A 14,903-nucleotide genomic window follows, 5' to 3' on the forward strand; every position below is an offset into this window, starting at 1 on the left:
TGACATTGAGACAGTCCTCCGCCCAAACAGCATCAGTGCTAGCATCAGCATCAGTCTTGAAAGGAGCCGTGCATAAACTAACTTTCCAGCAGCAGATGGAATGGGGAAAAAATGTGCCACAAATGGAGAGCCTAAAAAAAGAATAGGCGACTTGGAAGAAACAATCAAATCCCAATTTTTGCCTCAACGTTGAAGCCATACAAGATAGTGCTGTCGATTTTTTTAATGTTTCTCTAGGCAACATCTGAATGGACTTGAATTACTCAAAGAGGGATTAAACACCCTGGCCTGCAACAAAATGACATGAAAGCCACAATTCCTCTCACAGAGAGATAAAGCAAAAGCAACTGGTTGTTTTATAGTCAGCAGGCCTCGAACCTGAGTGGGGAGACCCCAATGGGCTTCATTTGCATCACCTTAACCTCTCGGCCACGACTACACGTTAGAGTTAGCCATTGACTTTCTTAGTTGGATGTGGGCAACACTGGACACAGCACAGAATACTGGAGAATGCAGTCAATGGCCTGAGGTTGTAAAAAGCAGCCCATGCATTACTTACAGTTGGCAGTAGCAAGCTGCCGTGACCCGGATTCGAACTACGCATGCTGGGGCCACAACGCAGAGTACTGATCACTATACGATCACAGCACACCACTGGCTCACACCTTGGCTTCCAAGACACAAAGGGACATTGGCTTGTTTGCAAGATGCAGAGAAGTACGGTATTTCAGTTGGGGAGAAATAAGCAAAAAGGAGCTGTCCACATTGTGGAAGTGCCAACCAACGTAGTCGGCAGGGTTCGAACCTGCGCGGGGATACCCCAATGGATTTCAAGTCCATCGCCTTAACCTCTCGGCCACGACTACACCTGGCTGTAGCTTTTTGGCTCTCATGGCCGTATATGATCAACACTAGATACATAAGAAGTTGGGTAAGAAATCCAGCCGATGGCGACAAAAGATCAGCCCAGCATGGCTTTCCGTTAACAGGTACATGCTGCTGTGACCAGGATTCAAACCGGGGTTTCTCTGGGCACAACATAGTGTACTGATCACTTTTCGATCACGGCAAACCACTGTCGCTCACCCACAGCTGCCTGATCACTAAGAGACGGGGGCTTGTTTACGATATGTAGAGGAGGACTGCATTCACGTATAGGAGAATTGAAAGAAAAGAGAACAGCATTGTGGACATGCAAAATTGCGTAGTCGGCAGGATTCGAACCTGCACAGGGAAACCCCAATGGATTTCTAGTCCATCGCCTTAACCACTCGGCCACGACTACAGATGTGCTCTCTGTCTCCCCTGCTGAGGTGCCAACAAAACACGGGGCCAACAAGCGTAGATCAAGCCGCACTATCTCTTGTGCAACTTTTGCGTACAGTCTCTGGGAAGCAGAGACAGCGCAACTCTAATCTAACACACTCAGCTAACTTCATGAGCACTCTTCTCTCACAAGCTGACGATCTGAATCGGAGCAATGTGCTCTCGCATTGGGCCACACCCCAACGGACAGGCACCAAGTGATATTGAAGCATGACGAGGTTCCTGACATTGAGACAGTCCTCCGTCCAAACAGCATCAGTGCTAGCATCAGCATCAGTCTTGAAAGGAGCCGTGCATAAATTAACTTTCCAGCAGCAGATGGAATGGGGAAAAAATGTGCCACAAATGGAGAGCCTAAAAAAAGAATAGGCGACTTGGAAGAAACAATCAAATCCCAATTTTTGCCTCAACGTTGAAGCCATACAAGATAGTGCTGTCGATTTTTTTAATGTTTCTCTAGGCAACATCTGAATGGACTTGAATTACTCAAAGAGGGATTAAACACCCTGGCCTGCAACAAAATGACATGAAAGCCACAATTCCTCTCACAGAGAGATAAAGCAAAAGCAACTGGTTGTTTTATAGTCAGCAGGCCTCGAACCTGAGTGGGGAGACCCCAATGGGCTTCATTTGCATCACCTTAACCTCTCGGCCACGACTACACGTTAGAGTTAGCCATTGACTTTCTTAGTTGGATGTGGGCAACACTGGACACAGCACAGAATACTGGAGAATGCAGTCAATGGCCTGAGGTTGTAAAAAGCAGCCCATGCATTACTTACAGTTGGCAGTAGCAGGCTGCCGTGACCCGGATTCGAACTAGGCACGCTGGGGCCACAACACAGAGTACTGATCACTATACGATCACAGCACACCACTGGCTCACACCTTGGCTTCCAAGACACAAAGGGACATTGGCTTGTTTGCAAGATGCAGAGAAGGACGGTATTTCAGTTGGGGAGAAATAAGCAAAAAGGAGCTGTCCACATTGTGGAAGTGCCAACCAACATGGTCGGCAGGGTTCGAACCTGCGCGGGGATGCCCCAATGGATTTCAAGTCCATCACCTTAACCTCTCGGGCACGACTACACCTGGCTGTAGCTTTTTGGCTCTCATGGCCATATATGATCAACACTAGATACATAAGAAGTTGGGTAAGAAATCCAGCCGATGGCGACAAAAGATCAGCCCAGCATGGCTTTCCGTTAACAGGTACATGCTGCTGTGACCAGGATTCAAACCGGGGTTTCTCTGGGCACAACATAGTGTACTGATCACTTTTCGATCACGGCAAACCACTTTCGCTCACCCACAGCTGCCTGATCACTAAGAGACGGGGGCTTGTTTACGATATGTAGAGGAGGACTGCATTCACGTATAGGAGAATTGAAAGAAAAGAGAACAGCATTGTGGACATGCAAAATTGCGTAGTCGGCAGGATTCGAACCTGCGCAGGGAAACCCCAATGGATTTCTAGTCCATCGCCTTAACCACTCGGCCACGACTACAGATGTTCCCTCTGGCTCCCCTGCTGAGGTGCCAACAAAACACGGGGCCAACAAGCGTAGATCAAGCCGCACTATCTCTTGTGCAACTTTTGCGTACAGTCTCTGGGAAGCAGAGACAGCGCAACTCTAATCTAACACACTCAGCTAACTTCATGAGCACTCTTCTCTCACAAGCTGACGATCTGAATCGGAGCAATGTGCTCTCGCATTGGGCCACACCCCAACGGACAGGCACCAAGTGATATTGAAGCATGACGAGGTTCCTGACATTGAGACAGTCCTCCGTCCAAACAGCATCAGTGCTAGCATCAGCATCAGTCTTGAAAGGAGCCGTGCATAAATTAACTTTCCAGCAGCAGATGGAATGGGGAAAAAATGTGCCACAAATGGAGAGCCTAAAAAAAGAATAGGCGACTTGGAAGAAACAATCAAATCCCAATTTTTGCCTCAACGTTGAAGCCATACAAGATAGTGCTGTCGATTTTTTTAATGTTTCTCTAGGCAACATCTGAATGGACTTGAATTACTCAAAGAGGGATTAAACACCCTGGCCTGCAACAAAATGACATGAAAGCCACAATTCCTCTCACAGAGAGATAAAGCAAAAGCAACTGGTTGTTTTATAGTCAGCAGGCCTCGAACCTGAGTGGGGAGACCCCAATGGGCTTCAATTGCATCACCTTAACCTCTCGGCCACGACTACACGTTAGAGTTAGCCATTGACTTTCTTAGTTGGATGTGGGCAACACTGGACACAGCACAGAATACTGGAGAATGCAGTCAATGGCCTGAGGTTGTAAAAAGCAGCCCATGCATTATATACAGTTGGCAGTAGCAAGCTGCCGTGACCCGGATTCGAACTAGGTATGCTGGGGCCACAACGCAGAGTACTGATCACTATTCGATCACAGCACACCACTGGCTCACACCTTGGCTTCCAAGACACAAAGGGACATTGGCTTGTTTGCAAGATGCAGAGAAGAACGGTATTTCAGTTGGGGAGAAATAAGCAAAAAGGAGCTGTCCACATTGTGGAAGTGCCAACCAACGTAGTCGGCAGGGTTCGAACCTGCGCGGGGATACCCCAATGGATTTCAAGTCCATCGCCTTAACCTCTCGGCCACGACTACACCTGGCTGTAGCATTTTGGCTCTCATGGCCGTATATGATCAACACTAGATACATAAGAAGTTGGGTAAGAAATCCAGCCGATGGCGACAAAAGATCAGCCCAGCATGGCTTTCCGTTAACAGGTACATGCTGCTGTGACCAGGATTCAAACCGGGGTTTCTCTGGGCACAACATAGTGTACTGATCACTTTTCGATCACGGCAAACCACTTTCGCTCACCCACAGCTGCCTGATCACTAAGAGACGGGGGCTTGTTTACGATATGTAGAGGAGGACTGCATTCACGTATAGGAGAATTGAAAGAAAAGAGAACAGCATTGTGGACATGCAAAATTGCATAGTCGGCAGGATTCGAACCTGCGCGGGGAAATCCCAATGGATTTCTAGTCCATCGCCTTAACCACTCAGCCACGACTACAGATGTTCCCTCTGGCTCCCCTGCTGAGGTGCCAACAAAACACGGGGCCAACAAGCGTAGATCAAGCCGCACTATCTCTTGTGCAACTTTTGCGTACAGTCTCTGGGAAGCAGAGACAGCGCAACTCTAATCTAACACACTCAGCTAACTTCATGAGCACTCTTCTCTCACAAGCTGACGATCTGAATCGGAGCAATGTGCTCTCGCATTGGGCCACACCCCAACGGACAGGCACCAAGTGATATTGAAGCATGACGAGGTTCCTGACATTGAGACAGTCCTCCGTCCAAACAGCATCAGTGCTAGCATCAGCATCAGTCTTGAAAGGAGCCGTGCATAAATTAACTTTCCAGCAGCAGATGGAATGGGGAAAAAATGTGCCACAAATGGAGAGCCTAAAAAAAGAATAGGCGACTTGGAAGAAACAATCAAATCCCAATTTTTGCCTCAACGTTGAAGCCATACAAGATAGTGCTGTCGATTTTTTTAATGTTTCTCTAGGCAACATCTGAATGGACTTGAATTACTCAAAGAGGGATTAAACACCCTGGCCTGCAACAAAATGACATGAAAGCCACAATTCCTCTCACAGAGAGATAAAGCAAAAGCAACTGGTTGTTTTATAGTCAGCAGGCCTCGAACCTGAGTGGGGAGACCCCAATGGGCTTCAATTGCATCACCTTAACCTCTCGGCCACGACTACACGTTAGAGTTAGCCATTGACTTTCTTAGTTGGATGTGGGCAACACTGGACACAGCACAGAATACTGGAGAATGCAGTCAATGGCCTGAGGTTGTAAAAAGCAGCCCATGCATTACTTACAGTTGGCAGTAGCAAGCTGCCGTGACCCGGATTCGAACTAGGTATGCTGGGGCCACAACGCAGAGTACTGATCACTATTCGATCACAGCACACCACTGGCTCACACCTTGGCTTCCAAGACACAAAGGGACATTGGCTTGTTTGCAAGATGCAGAGAAGAACGGTATTTCAGTTGGGGAGAAATAAGCAAAAAGGAGCTGTCCACATTGTGGAAGTGCCAACCAACGTAGTCGGCAGGGTTCGAACCTGCGCGGGGATACCCCAATGGATTTCAAGTCCATCGCCTTAACCTCTCGGCCACGACTACACCTGGCTGTAGCATTTTGGCTCTCATGGCCGTATATGATCAACACTAGATACATAAGAAGTTGGGTAAGAAATCCAGCCGATGGCGACAAAAGATCAGCCCAGCATGGCTTTCCGTTAACAGGTACATGCTGCTGTGACCAGGATTCAAACCGGGGTTTCTCTGGGCACAACATAGTGTACTGATCACTTTTCGATCACGGCAAACCACTTTCGCTCACCCACAGCTGCCTGATCACTAAGAGACGGGGGCTTGTTTACGATATGTAGAGGAGGACTGCATTCACGTATAGGAGAATTGAAAGAAAAGAGAACAGCATTGTGGACATGCAAAATTGCATAGTCGGCAGGATTCGAACCTGCGCGGGGAAATCCCAATGGATTTCTAGTCCATCGCCTTAACCACTCGGCCACGACTACAGATGTTCCCTCTGGCTCCCCTGCTGAGGTGCCAACAAAACACGGGGCCAACAAGCGTAGATCAAGCCGCACTATCTCTTGTGCAACTTTTGCGTACAGTCTCTGGGAAGCAGAGACAGCGCAACTCTAATCTAACACACTCAGCTAACTTCATGAGCACTCTTCTCTCACAAGCTGACGATCTGAATCGGAGCAATGTGCTCTCGCATTGGGCCACACCCCAACGGACAGGCACCAAGTGATATTGAAGCATGACGAGGTTCCTGACATTGAGACAGTCCTCCGTCCAAACAGCATCAGTGCTAGCATCAGCATCAGTCTTGAAAGGAGCCGTGCATAAATTAACTTTCCAGCAGCAGATGGAATGGGGAAAAAATGTGCCACAAATGGAGAGCCTAAAAAAAGAATAGGCGACTTGGAAGAAACAATCAAATCCCAATTTTTGCCTCAACGTTGAAGCCATACAAGATAGTGCTGTCGATTTTTTTAATGTTTCTCTAGGCAACATCTGAATGGACTTGAATTACTCAAAGAGGGATTAAACACCCTGGCCTGCAACAAAATGACATGAAAGCCACAATTCCTCTCACAGAGAGATAAAGCAAAAGCAACTGGTTGTTTTATAGTCAGCAGGCCTCGAACCTGAGTGGGGGGACCCCAATGGGCTTCATTTGCATCACCTTAACCTCTCGGCCACGACTACACGTTAGAGTTAGCCATTGACTTTCTTAGTTGGATGTGGGCAACACTGGACACAGCACAGAATACTGGAGAATGCAGTCAATGGCCTGAGGTTGTAAAAAGCAGCCCATGCATTACTTACAGTTGGCAGTAGCAAGCTGCCGTGAGCCGGATTCGAACTAGGTATGCTGGGGCCACAACGCAGAGTACTGATCACTATACGATCACAGCACACCACTGGCTCACACCTTGGCTTCCAAGACACAAAGGGACATTGGCTTGTTTGCAAGATGCAGATAAGAACGGTATTTCAGTTGGGGAGAAATAAGCAAAAAGGAGCTGTCCACATTGTGGAAGTGCCAACCAACGTAGTCGGCAGGGTTCGAACCTGCGCGGGGATACCCCAATGGATTTCAAGTCCATCGCCTTAACCTCTCGGCCACGACTACACCTGGCTGTAGCATTTTGGCTCTCATGGCCGTATATGATCAACACTAGATACATAAGAAGTTGGGTAAGAAATCCAGCCGATGGCGACAAAAGATCAGCCCAGCATGGCTTTCCGTTAACAGGTACATGCTGCTGTGACCAGGATTCGAACCGGGGTTTCTCTGGGCACAACATAGTGTACTGATCACTTTTCGATCACGGCAAACCACTTTCGCTCACCCACAGCTGCCTGATCACTAAGAGACGGGGGCTTGTTTACGATATGTAGAGGAGGACTGCATTCACGTATAGGAGAATTGAAAGAAAAGAGAACAGCATTGTGGACATGCAAAATTGCGTAGTCGGCAGGATTCGAACCTGCGCGGGGAAACCCCAATGGATTTCTAGTCCATCGCCTTAACCACTCGGCCACGACTACAGATGTTCCCTCTGGCTCCCCTGCTGAGGTGCCAACAAAACACGGGGCCAACAAGCGTAGATCAAGCCGCACTATCTCTTGTGCAACTTTTGCGTACAGTCTCTGGGAAGCAGAGACAGCGCAACTCTAATCTAACACACTCAGCTAACTTCATGAGCACTCTTCTCTCACAAGCTGACGATCTGAATCGGAGCAATGTGCTCTCGCATTGGGCCACACCCCAACGGACAGGCACCAAGTGATATTGAAGCATGACGAGGTTCCTGACATTGAGACAGTCCTCCGTCCAAACAGCATCAGTGCTAGCATCAGCATCAGTCTTGAAAGGAGCCGTGCATAAATTAACTTTCCAGCAGCAGATGGAATGGGGAAAAAATGTGCCACAAATGGAGAGCCTAAAAAAAGAATAGGCGACTTGGAAGAAACAATCAAATCCCAATTTTTGCCTCAACGTTGAAGCCATACAAGATAGTGCTGTCGATTTTTTTAATGTTTCTCTAGGCAACATCTGAATGGACTTGAACTACTCAAAGAGGGATTAAACACCCTGGCCTGCAACAAAATGACATGAAAGCCACAATTCCTCTCACAGAGAGATAAAGCAAAAGCAACTGGTTGTTTTATAGTCAGCAGGCCTCGAACCTGAGTGGGGAGACCCCAATGGGCTTCATTTGCATCACCTTAACCTCTCGGCCACGACTACACGTTAGAGTTAGCCATTGACTTTCTTAGTTGGATGTGGGCAACACTGGACACAGCACAGAATACTGGAGAATGCAGTCAATGGCCTGAGGTTGTAAAAAGCAGCCCATGCATTACTTACAGTTGGCAGTAGCAAGCTGCCGGGAGCCGGATTCGAACTAGGTATGCTGGGGCCACAACGCAGAGTACTGATCACTATACGATCACAGCACACCACTGGCTCACACCTTGGCTTCCAAGACACAAAGGGACATTGGCTTGTTTGCAAGATGCAGAGAAGAACGGTATTTCAGTTGGGGAGAAATAAGCAAAAAGGAGCTGTCCACATTGTGGAAGTGCCAACCAACGTAGTCGGCAGGGTTCGAACCTGCGCGGGGATACCCCAATGGATTTCAAGTCCATCGCCTTAACCTCTCGGCCACGACTACACCTGGCTGTAGCTTTTTGGCTCTCATGGCCGTATATGATCAACACTAGTTACATAAGAAGTTGGGTAAGAAATCCAGCCGATGGCGACAAAAGATCAGCCCAGCATGGCTTTCCGTTAACAGGTACATGCTGCTGTGACCAGGATTCAAACCGGGGTTTCTCTGGGCACAACATAGTGTACTGATCACTTTTCGATCACGGCAAACCACTTTCGCTCACCCACAGCTGCCTGATCACTAAGAGACGGGGGCTTGTTTACGATATGTAGAGGAGGACTGCATTCACGTATAGGAGAATTGAAAGAAAAGAGAACAGCATTGTGGACATGCAAAATTGCGTAGTCGGCAGGATTCGAACCTGCGCGGGGAAACCCCGATGGATTTCTAGTCCATCGCCTTAACCACTCGGCCACGACTACAGATGTTCCCTCTGTCTCCCCTGCTGAGGTGCCAACAAAACACGGGGTCAACAAGCGTAGATCAAGCCGCACTATCTCTTGTGTAACTTTTGCGTACAGTCTCTGGGAAGCAGAGACAGCGCAACTCTAATCTAACACACTCAGCTAACTTCATGAGCACTCTTCTCTCACAAGCTGACGATCTGAATCGGAGCAATGTGCTCTCGCATTGGGCCACACCCCAACGGACAGGCACCAAGTGATATTGAAGCATGATGAGGTTCCTGACATTGAGACAGTCCTCCGCCCAAACAGCATCAGTGCTAGCATCAGCATAAGTCTTGAAAGGAGCCGTGCATAAACTAACTTTCCAGCAGCAGATGGAATGGGGAAAAAATGTGCCACAAATGGAGAGCCTAAAAAAAGAATAGGCGACTTGGAAGAAACAATCAAATCCCAATTTTTGCCTCAACGTTGAAGCCATACAAGATAGTGCTGTCGATTTTTTTAATGTTTCTCTAGGCAACATCTGAATGGACTTGAACTACTCAAAGAGGGATTAAACACCCTGGCCTGCAACAAAATGACATGAAAGCCACAATTCCTCTCACAGAGAGATAAAGCAAAAGCAACTGGTTGTTTTATAGTCAGCAGGCCTCGAACCTGAGTGGGGAGACCCCAATGGGCTTCATTTGCATCACCTTAACCTCTCGGCCACGACTACACGTTAGAGTTAGCCATTGACTTTCTTAGTTGGATGTGGGCAACACTGGACACAGCACAGAATACTGGAGAATGCAGTCAATGGCCTGAGGTTGTAAAAAGCAGCCCATGCATTACTTACAGTTGGCAGTAGCAAGCTGCCGTGACCCGGATTCGAACTAGGCATGCTGGGGCCACAACGCAGAGTACTGATCACTATACGATCACAGCACACCACTGGCTCACACCTTGGCTTCCAAGACACAAAGGGACATTGGCTTGTTTGCAAGATGCAGAGAAGGACGGTATTTCAGTTGGGGAGAAATAAGCAAAAAGGAGCTGTCCACATTGTGGAAGTGCCAACCAACATGGTCGGCAGGGTTCGAACCTGCGCGGGGATGCCCCAATGGATTTCAAGTCCATCGCCTTAACCTCTCGGCCACGACTACACCTGGCTGTAGCTTTTTGGCTCTCATGGCCATATATGATCAACACTAGATACATAAGAAGTTGGGTAAGAAATCCAGCCGATGGCGACAAAAGATCAGCCCAGCATGGCTTTCGGTTAACAGGTACATGCTGCTGTGACCAGGATTCAAACCGGGGTTTCTCTGGGCACAACATAGTGTACTGATCACTTTTCGATCACGGCAAACCACTTTCGCTCACCCACAGCTGCCTGATCACTAAGAGACGGGGGCTTGTTTACGATATGTAGAGGAGGACTGCATTCACGTATAGGAGAATTGAAAGAAAAGAGAACAGCATTGTGGACATGCAAAATTGCGTAGTCGGCAGGATTCGAACCTGCGCGGGGAAACCCCAATGGATTTCTAGTCCATCGCCTTAACCACTCGGCCACGACTACAGATGTTCCCTCTGGCTCCCCTGCTGAGGTGCCAACAAAACACGGGGTCAACAAGCGTAGATCAAGCCGCACTATCTCTTGTGCAACTTTTGCGTACAGTCTCTGGGAAGCAGAGACAGCGCAACTCTAATCTAACACACTCAGCTAACTTCATGAGCACTCTTCTCTCACAAGCTGACGATCTGAATCGGAGCAATGTGCTCTCGCATTGGGCCACACCCCAACGGACAGGCACCAAGTGATATTGAAGCATGATGAGGTTCCTGACATTGAGACAGTCCTCCGTCCAAACAGCATCAGTGCTAGCATCAGCATAAGTCTTGAAAGGAGCCGTGCATAAACTAACTTTCCAGCAGCAGATGGAATGGGGAAAAAATGTGCCACAAATGGAGAGCCTAAAAAAAGAATAGGCGACTTGGAAGAAACAATCAAATCCCAATTTTTGCCTCAACGTTGAAGCCATACAAGATAGTGCTGTCGATTTTTTTAATGTTTCTCTAGGCAACATCTGAATGGACTTGAATTACTCAAAGAGGGATTAAACACCCTGGCCTGCAACAAAATGACATGAAAGCCACAATTCCTCTCACAGAGAGATAAAGCAAAAGCAACTGGTTGTTTTATAGTCAGCAGGCCTCGAACCTGAGTGGGGAGACCCCAATGGGCTTCATTTGCATCACCTTAACCTCTCGGCCACGACTACACGTTAGAGTTAGCCATTGACTTTCTTAGTTGGATGTGGGCAACACTGGACACAGCACAGAATACTGGAGAATGCAGTCAATGGCCTGAGGTTGTAAAAAGCAGCCCATGCATTACTTACAGTTGGCAGTAGCAAGCTGCCGTGAGCCGGATTCGAACTAGGTATGCTGGGGCCACAACGCAGAGTACTGATCACTATACGATCACAGCACACCACTGGCTCACACCTTGGCTTCCAAGACACAAAGGGACATTGGCTTGTTTGCAAGATGCAGAGAAGAACGGTATTTCAGTTGGGGAGAAATAAGCAAAAAGGAGCTGTCCACATTGTGGAAGTGCCAACCAACGTAGTCGGCAGGGTTCGAACCTGCGCGGGGATACCCCAATGGATTTCAAGTCCATCGCCTTAACCTCTCGGCCACGACTACACCTGGCTGTAGCATTTTGGCTCTCATGGCCGTATATGATCAACACTAGATACATAAGAAGTTGGGTAAGAAATCCAGCCGATGGCGACAAAAGATCAGCCCAGCATGGCTTTCCGTTAACAGGTACATGCTGCTGTGACCAGGATTCGAACCGGGGTTTCTCTGGGCACAACATAGTGTACTGATCACTTTTCGATCACGGCAAACCACTTTCGCTCACCCACAGCTGCCTGATCACTAAGAGACGGGGGCTTGTTTACGATATGTAGAGGAGGACTGCATTCACGTATAGGAGAATTGAAAGAAAAGAGAACAGCATTGTGGACATGCAAAATTGCGTAGTCGGCAGGATTCGAACCTGCGCGGGGAAACCCCAATGGATTTCTAGTCCATCGCCTTAACCACTCGGCCACGACTACAGATGTTCCCTCTGTCTCCCCTGCTGAGGTGCCAACAAAACACGGGGTCAACAAGCGTAGATCAAGCCGCACTATCTCTTGTGCAACTTTTGCGTACAGTCTCTGGGAAGCAGAGACAGCGCAACTCTAATCTAACACACTCAGCTAACTTCATGAGCACTCTTCTCTCACAAGCTGACGATCTGAATCGGAGCAATGTGCTCTCGCATTGGGCCACACCCCAACGGACAGGCACCAAGTGATATTGAAGCATGATGAGGTTCCTGACATTGAAACAGTCCTCCGCCCAAACAGCATCAGTGCTAGCATCAGCATAAGTCTTGAAAGGAGCCGTGCATAAACTAACTTTCCAGCAGCAGATGGAATGGGGAAAAAATGTGCCACAAATGGAGAGCCTAAAAAAAGAATAGGCGACTTGGAAGAAACAATCAAATCCCAATTTTTGCCTCAACGTTGAAGCCATACAAGATAGTGCTGTCGATTTTTTTAATGTTTCTCTAGGCAACATCTGAATGGACTTGAACTACTTAAAGAGGGATTAAACACCCTGGCCTGCAACAAAATGACATGAAAGCCACAATTCCTCTCACAGAGAGATAAAGCAAAAGCAACTGGTTGTTTTATAGTCAGCAGGCCTCGAACCTCAGTGGGGAGACCACAATGGGCTTCATTTGCATCACCTTAACCTCTCGGCCACGACTACACGTTAGAGTTAGCCATTGACTTTCTTAGTTGGATGTGGGCAACACTGGACACAGCACAGAATACTGGAGAATGCAGTCAATGGCCTGAGGTTGTAAAAAGCAGCCCATGCATTACTTACAGTTGGCAGTAGCAAGCTGCCGTGACCCGGATTCGAACTAGGTATGCTGGGGCCACAACGCAGAGTACTGATCACTATTCGATCACAGCACACCACTGGCTCACACCTTGGCTTCCAAGACACAAAGGGACATTGGCTTGTTTGCAAGATGCAGAGAAGAACGGTAATTCAGTTGGGGAGAAATAAGCAAAAAGGAGCTGTCCACATTGTGGAAGTGCCAACCAACGTAGTCGGCAGGGTTCGAACCTGCGCGGGGATACCCCAATGGATTTCAATTCCATCGCCTTAACCTCTCGGCCACAACTACACCTGGCTGTAGCATTTTGGCTCTCATGGCCGTATATGATCAACACTAGATACATAAGAAGTTGGGTAAGAAATCCAGCCGATGGCGACAAAAGATCAGCCCAGCATGGCTTTCTGTTAACAGGTACATGCTGCTGTGACCAGGATTCGAACCGGGGTTTCTCTGGGCACAACATAGTGTACTGATCACTTTTCGATCACGGCAAACCACTTTCGCTCACCCACAGCTGCCTGATCACTAAGAGACGGGGGCTTGTTTACGATATGTAGAGGAGGACTGCATTCACGTATAGGAGAATTGAAAGAAAAGAGAACAGCATTGTGGACATGCAAAATTGCATAGTCGGCAGGATTCGAACCTGCGCGGGGAAACCCCAATGGATTTCTAGTCCATCGCCTTAACCACTCGGCCACGACTACAGATGTTCCCTCTGTCTCCCCTGCTGAGGTGCCAACAAAACACGGGGTCAACAAGCGTAGATCAAGCCGCACTATCTCTTGTGCAACTTTTGCGTACAGTCTCTGGGAAGCAGAGACAGCGCAACTCTAATCTAACACACTCAGCTAACTTCATGAGCACTCTTCTCTCACAAGCTGACGATCTGAATCGGAGCAATGTGCTCTCGCATTGGGCCACACCCCAACGGACAGGCACCAAGTGATATTGAAGCATGATGAGGTTCCTGACATTGAGACAGTCCTCCGTCCAAACAGCATCAGTGCTAGCATCAGCATAAGTCTTGAAAGGAGCCGTGCATAAACTAACTTTCCAGCAGCAGATGGAATGGGGAAAAAATGTGCCACAAATGGAGAGCCTAAAAAAAGAATAGGCGACTTGGAAGAAACAATCAAATCCCAATTTTTGCCTCAACGTTGAAGCCATACAAGATAGTGCTGTCGATTTTTTTAATGTTTCTCTAGGCAACATCTGAATGGACTTGAATTACTCAAAGAGGGATTAAACACCCTGGCCGGCAACAAAATGACATGAAAGCCACAATTCCTCTCACAGAGAGATAAAGCAAAAGCAACTGGTTGTTTTATAGTCAGCAGGCCTCGAACCTGAGTGGGGAGACCCCAATGGGCTTCATTTGCATCACCTTAACCTCTCGGCCACGACTACACGTTAGAGTTAGCCATTGACTTTCTTAGTTGGATGTGGGCAACACTGGACACAGCACAGAATACTGGAGAATGCAGTCAATGGCCTGAGGTTGTAAAAAGCAGCCCATGCATTACTTACAGTTGGCAGTAGCAAGCTGCCGTGACCCGGATTCGAACTAGGTATGCTGGGGCCACAACGCAGAGTACTGATCACTATTCGATCACAGCACACCACTGGCTCACACCTTGGCTTCCAAGACACAAAGGGACATTGGCTTGTTTGCAAGATGCAGAGAAGAACGGTATTTCAGTTGGGGAGAAATAAGCAAAAAGGAGCTGTCCACATTGTGGAAGTGCCAACCAACGTAGTCGGCAGGGTTCGAACCTGCGCGGGGATACCCCAATGGATTTCAATTCCATCGCCTTAACCTCTCGGCCACAACTACACCTGGCTGTAGCATTTTGGCTCTCATGGCCGTATATGATCAACACTAGATACATAAGAAGTTGGGTAAGAAATCCAGCCGATGGCGACAAAAGAT

At 48.0% G+C, this 14,903-nt stretch overlaps 19 non-coding genes across 19 annotated transcripts; all 19 read right to left on the reverse strand.

Annotated features, from left to right (window-relative positions):
* Window positions 1–784: 784 nt before the first annotated feature.
* Window positions 785–866, reverse strand: trnas-uga (transfer RNA serine (anticodon UGA)). The gene has a single exon. It is a non-coding gene; the product is annotated as a tRNA-Ser (tRNA).
* A 337-nt stretch (window positions 867–1,203) lies between these two features.
* trnas-aga (transfer RNA serine (anticodon AGA)) lies at window positions 1,204–1,285 on the reverse strand. The gene has a single exon. It is a non-coding gene; the product is annotated as a tRNA-Ser (tRNA).
* A 1,048-nt stretch (window positions 1,286–2,333) lies between these two features.
* Window positions 2,334–2,415, reverse strand: trnas-uga (transfer RNA serine (anticodon UGA)). The gene has a single exon. It is a non-coding gene; the product is annotated as a tRNA-Ser (tRNA).
* A 337-nt stretch (window positions 2,416–2,752) lies between these two features.
* On the reverse strand, window positions 2,753–2,834 carry trnas-gga (transfer RNA serine (anticodon GGA)). The gene has a single exon. It is a non-coding gene; the product is annotated as a tRNA-Ser (tRNA).
* Window positions 2,835–3,882: 1,048 nt separating this feature from the next.
* trnas-uga (transfer RNA serine (anticodon UGA)) lies at window positions 3,883–3,964 on the reverse strand. The gene has a single exon. It is a non-coding gene; the product is annotated as a tRNA-Ser (tRNA).
* Window positions 3,965–4,301: 337 nt separating this feature from the next.
* Window positions 4,302–4,383, reverse strand: trnas-aga (transfer RNA serine (anticodon AGA)). Its single transcript has one exon. It is a non-coding gene; the product is annotated as a tRNA-Ser (tRNA).
* Window positions 4,384–5,431: 1,048 nt separating this feature from the next.
* trnas-uga (transfer RNA serine (anticodon UGA)) lies at window positions 5,432–5,513 on the reverse strand. Its single transcript has one exon. It is a non-coding gene; the product is annotated as a tRNA-Ser (tRNA).
* Window positions 5,514–5,850: 337 nt separating this feature from the next.
* Window positions 5,851–5,932, reverse strand: trnas-aga (transfer RNA serine (anticodon AGA)). Its single transcript has one exon. It is a non-coding gene; the product is annotated as a tRNA-Ser (tRNA).
* A 1,048-nt stretch (window positions 5,933–6,980) lies between these two features.
* On the reverse strand, window positions 6,981–7,062 carry trnas-uga (transfer RNA serine (anticodon UGA)). The gene has a single exon. It is a non-coding gene; the product is annotated as a tRNA-Ser (tRNA).
* A 337-nt stretch (window positions 7,063–7,399) lies between these two features.
* trnas-aga (transfer RNA serine (anticodon AGA)) lies at window positions 7,400–7,481 on the reverse strand. The gene has a single exon. It is a non-coding gene; the product is annotated as a tRNA-Ser (tRNA).
* A 1,048-nt stretch (window positions 7,482–8,529) lies between these two features.
* trnas-uga (transfer RNA serine (anticodon UGA)) lies at window positions 8,530–8,611 on the reverse strand. The gene has a single exon. It is a non-coding gene; the product is annotated as a tRNA-Ser (tRNA).
* A 337-nt stretch (window positions 8,612–8,948) lies between these two features.
* Window positions 8,949–9,030, reverse strand: trnas-aga (transfer RNA serine (anticodon AGA)). The gene has a single exon. It is a non-coding gene; the product is annotated as a tRNA-Ser (tRNA).
* A 1,048-nt stretch (window positions 9,031–10,078) lies between these two features.
* On the reverse strand, window positions 10,079–10,160 carry trnas-uga (transfer RNA serine (anticodon UGA)). Its single transcript has one exon. It is a non-coding gene; the product is annotated as a tRNA-Ser (tRNA).
* Window positions 10,161–10,497: 337 nt separating this feature from the next.
* trnas-aga (transfer RNA serine (anticodon AGA)) lies at window positions 10,498–10,579 on the reverse strand. The gene has a single exon. It is a non-coding gene; the product is annotated as a tRNA-Ser (tRNA).
* Window positions 10,580–11,627: 1,048 nt separating this feature from the next.
* Window positions 11,628–11,709, reverse strand: trnas-uga (transfer RNA serine (anticodon UGA)). Its single transcript has one exon. It is a non-coding gene; the product is annotated as a tRNA-Ser (tRNA).
* Window positions 11,710–12,046: 337 nt separating this feature from the next.
* Window positions 12,047–12,128, reverse strand: trnas-aga (transfer RNA serine (anticodon AGA)). Its single transcript has one exon. It is a non-coding gene; the product is annotated as a tRNA-Ser (tRNA).
* Window positions 12,129–13,176: 1,048 nt separating this feature from the next.
* trnas-uga (transfer RNA serine (anticodon UGA)) lies at window positions 13,177–13,258 on the reverse strand. The gene has a single exon. It is a non-coding gene; the product is annotated as a tRNA-Ser (tRNA).
* A 337-nt stretch (window positions 13,259–13,595) lies between these two features.
* Window positions 13,596–13,677, reverse strand: trnas-aga (transfer RNA serine (anticodon AGA)). The gene has a single exon. It is a non-coding gene; the product is annotated as a tRNA-Ser (tRNA).
* A 1,048-nt stretch (window positions 13,678–14,725) lies between these two features.
* On the reverse strand, window positions 14,726–14,807 carry trnas-uga (transfer RNA serine (anticodon UGA)). Its single transcript has one exon. It is a non-coding gene; the product is annotated as a tRNA-Ser (tRNA).
* Window positions 14,808–14,903: the final 96 nt, after the last annotated feature.

Source organism: Danio rerio, chromosome 20 (genome assembly GCF_049306965.1).
Source record: "Danio rerio strain Tuebingen ecotype United States chromosome 20, GRCz12tu, whole genome shotgun sequence".
NCBI classification, from domain to species: domain Eukaryota; kingdom Metazoa; phylum Chordata; class Actinopteri; order Cypriniformes; family Danionidae; genus Danio; species Danio rerio.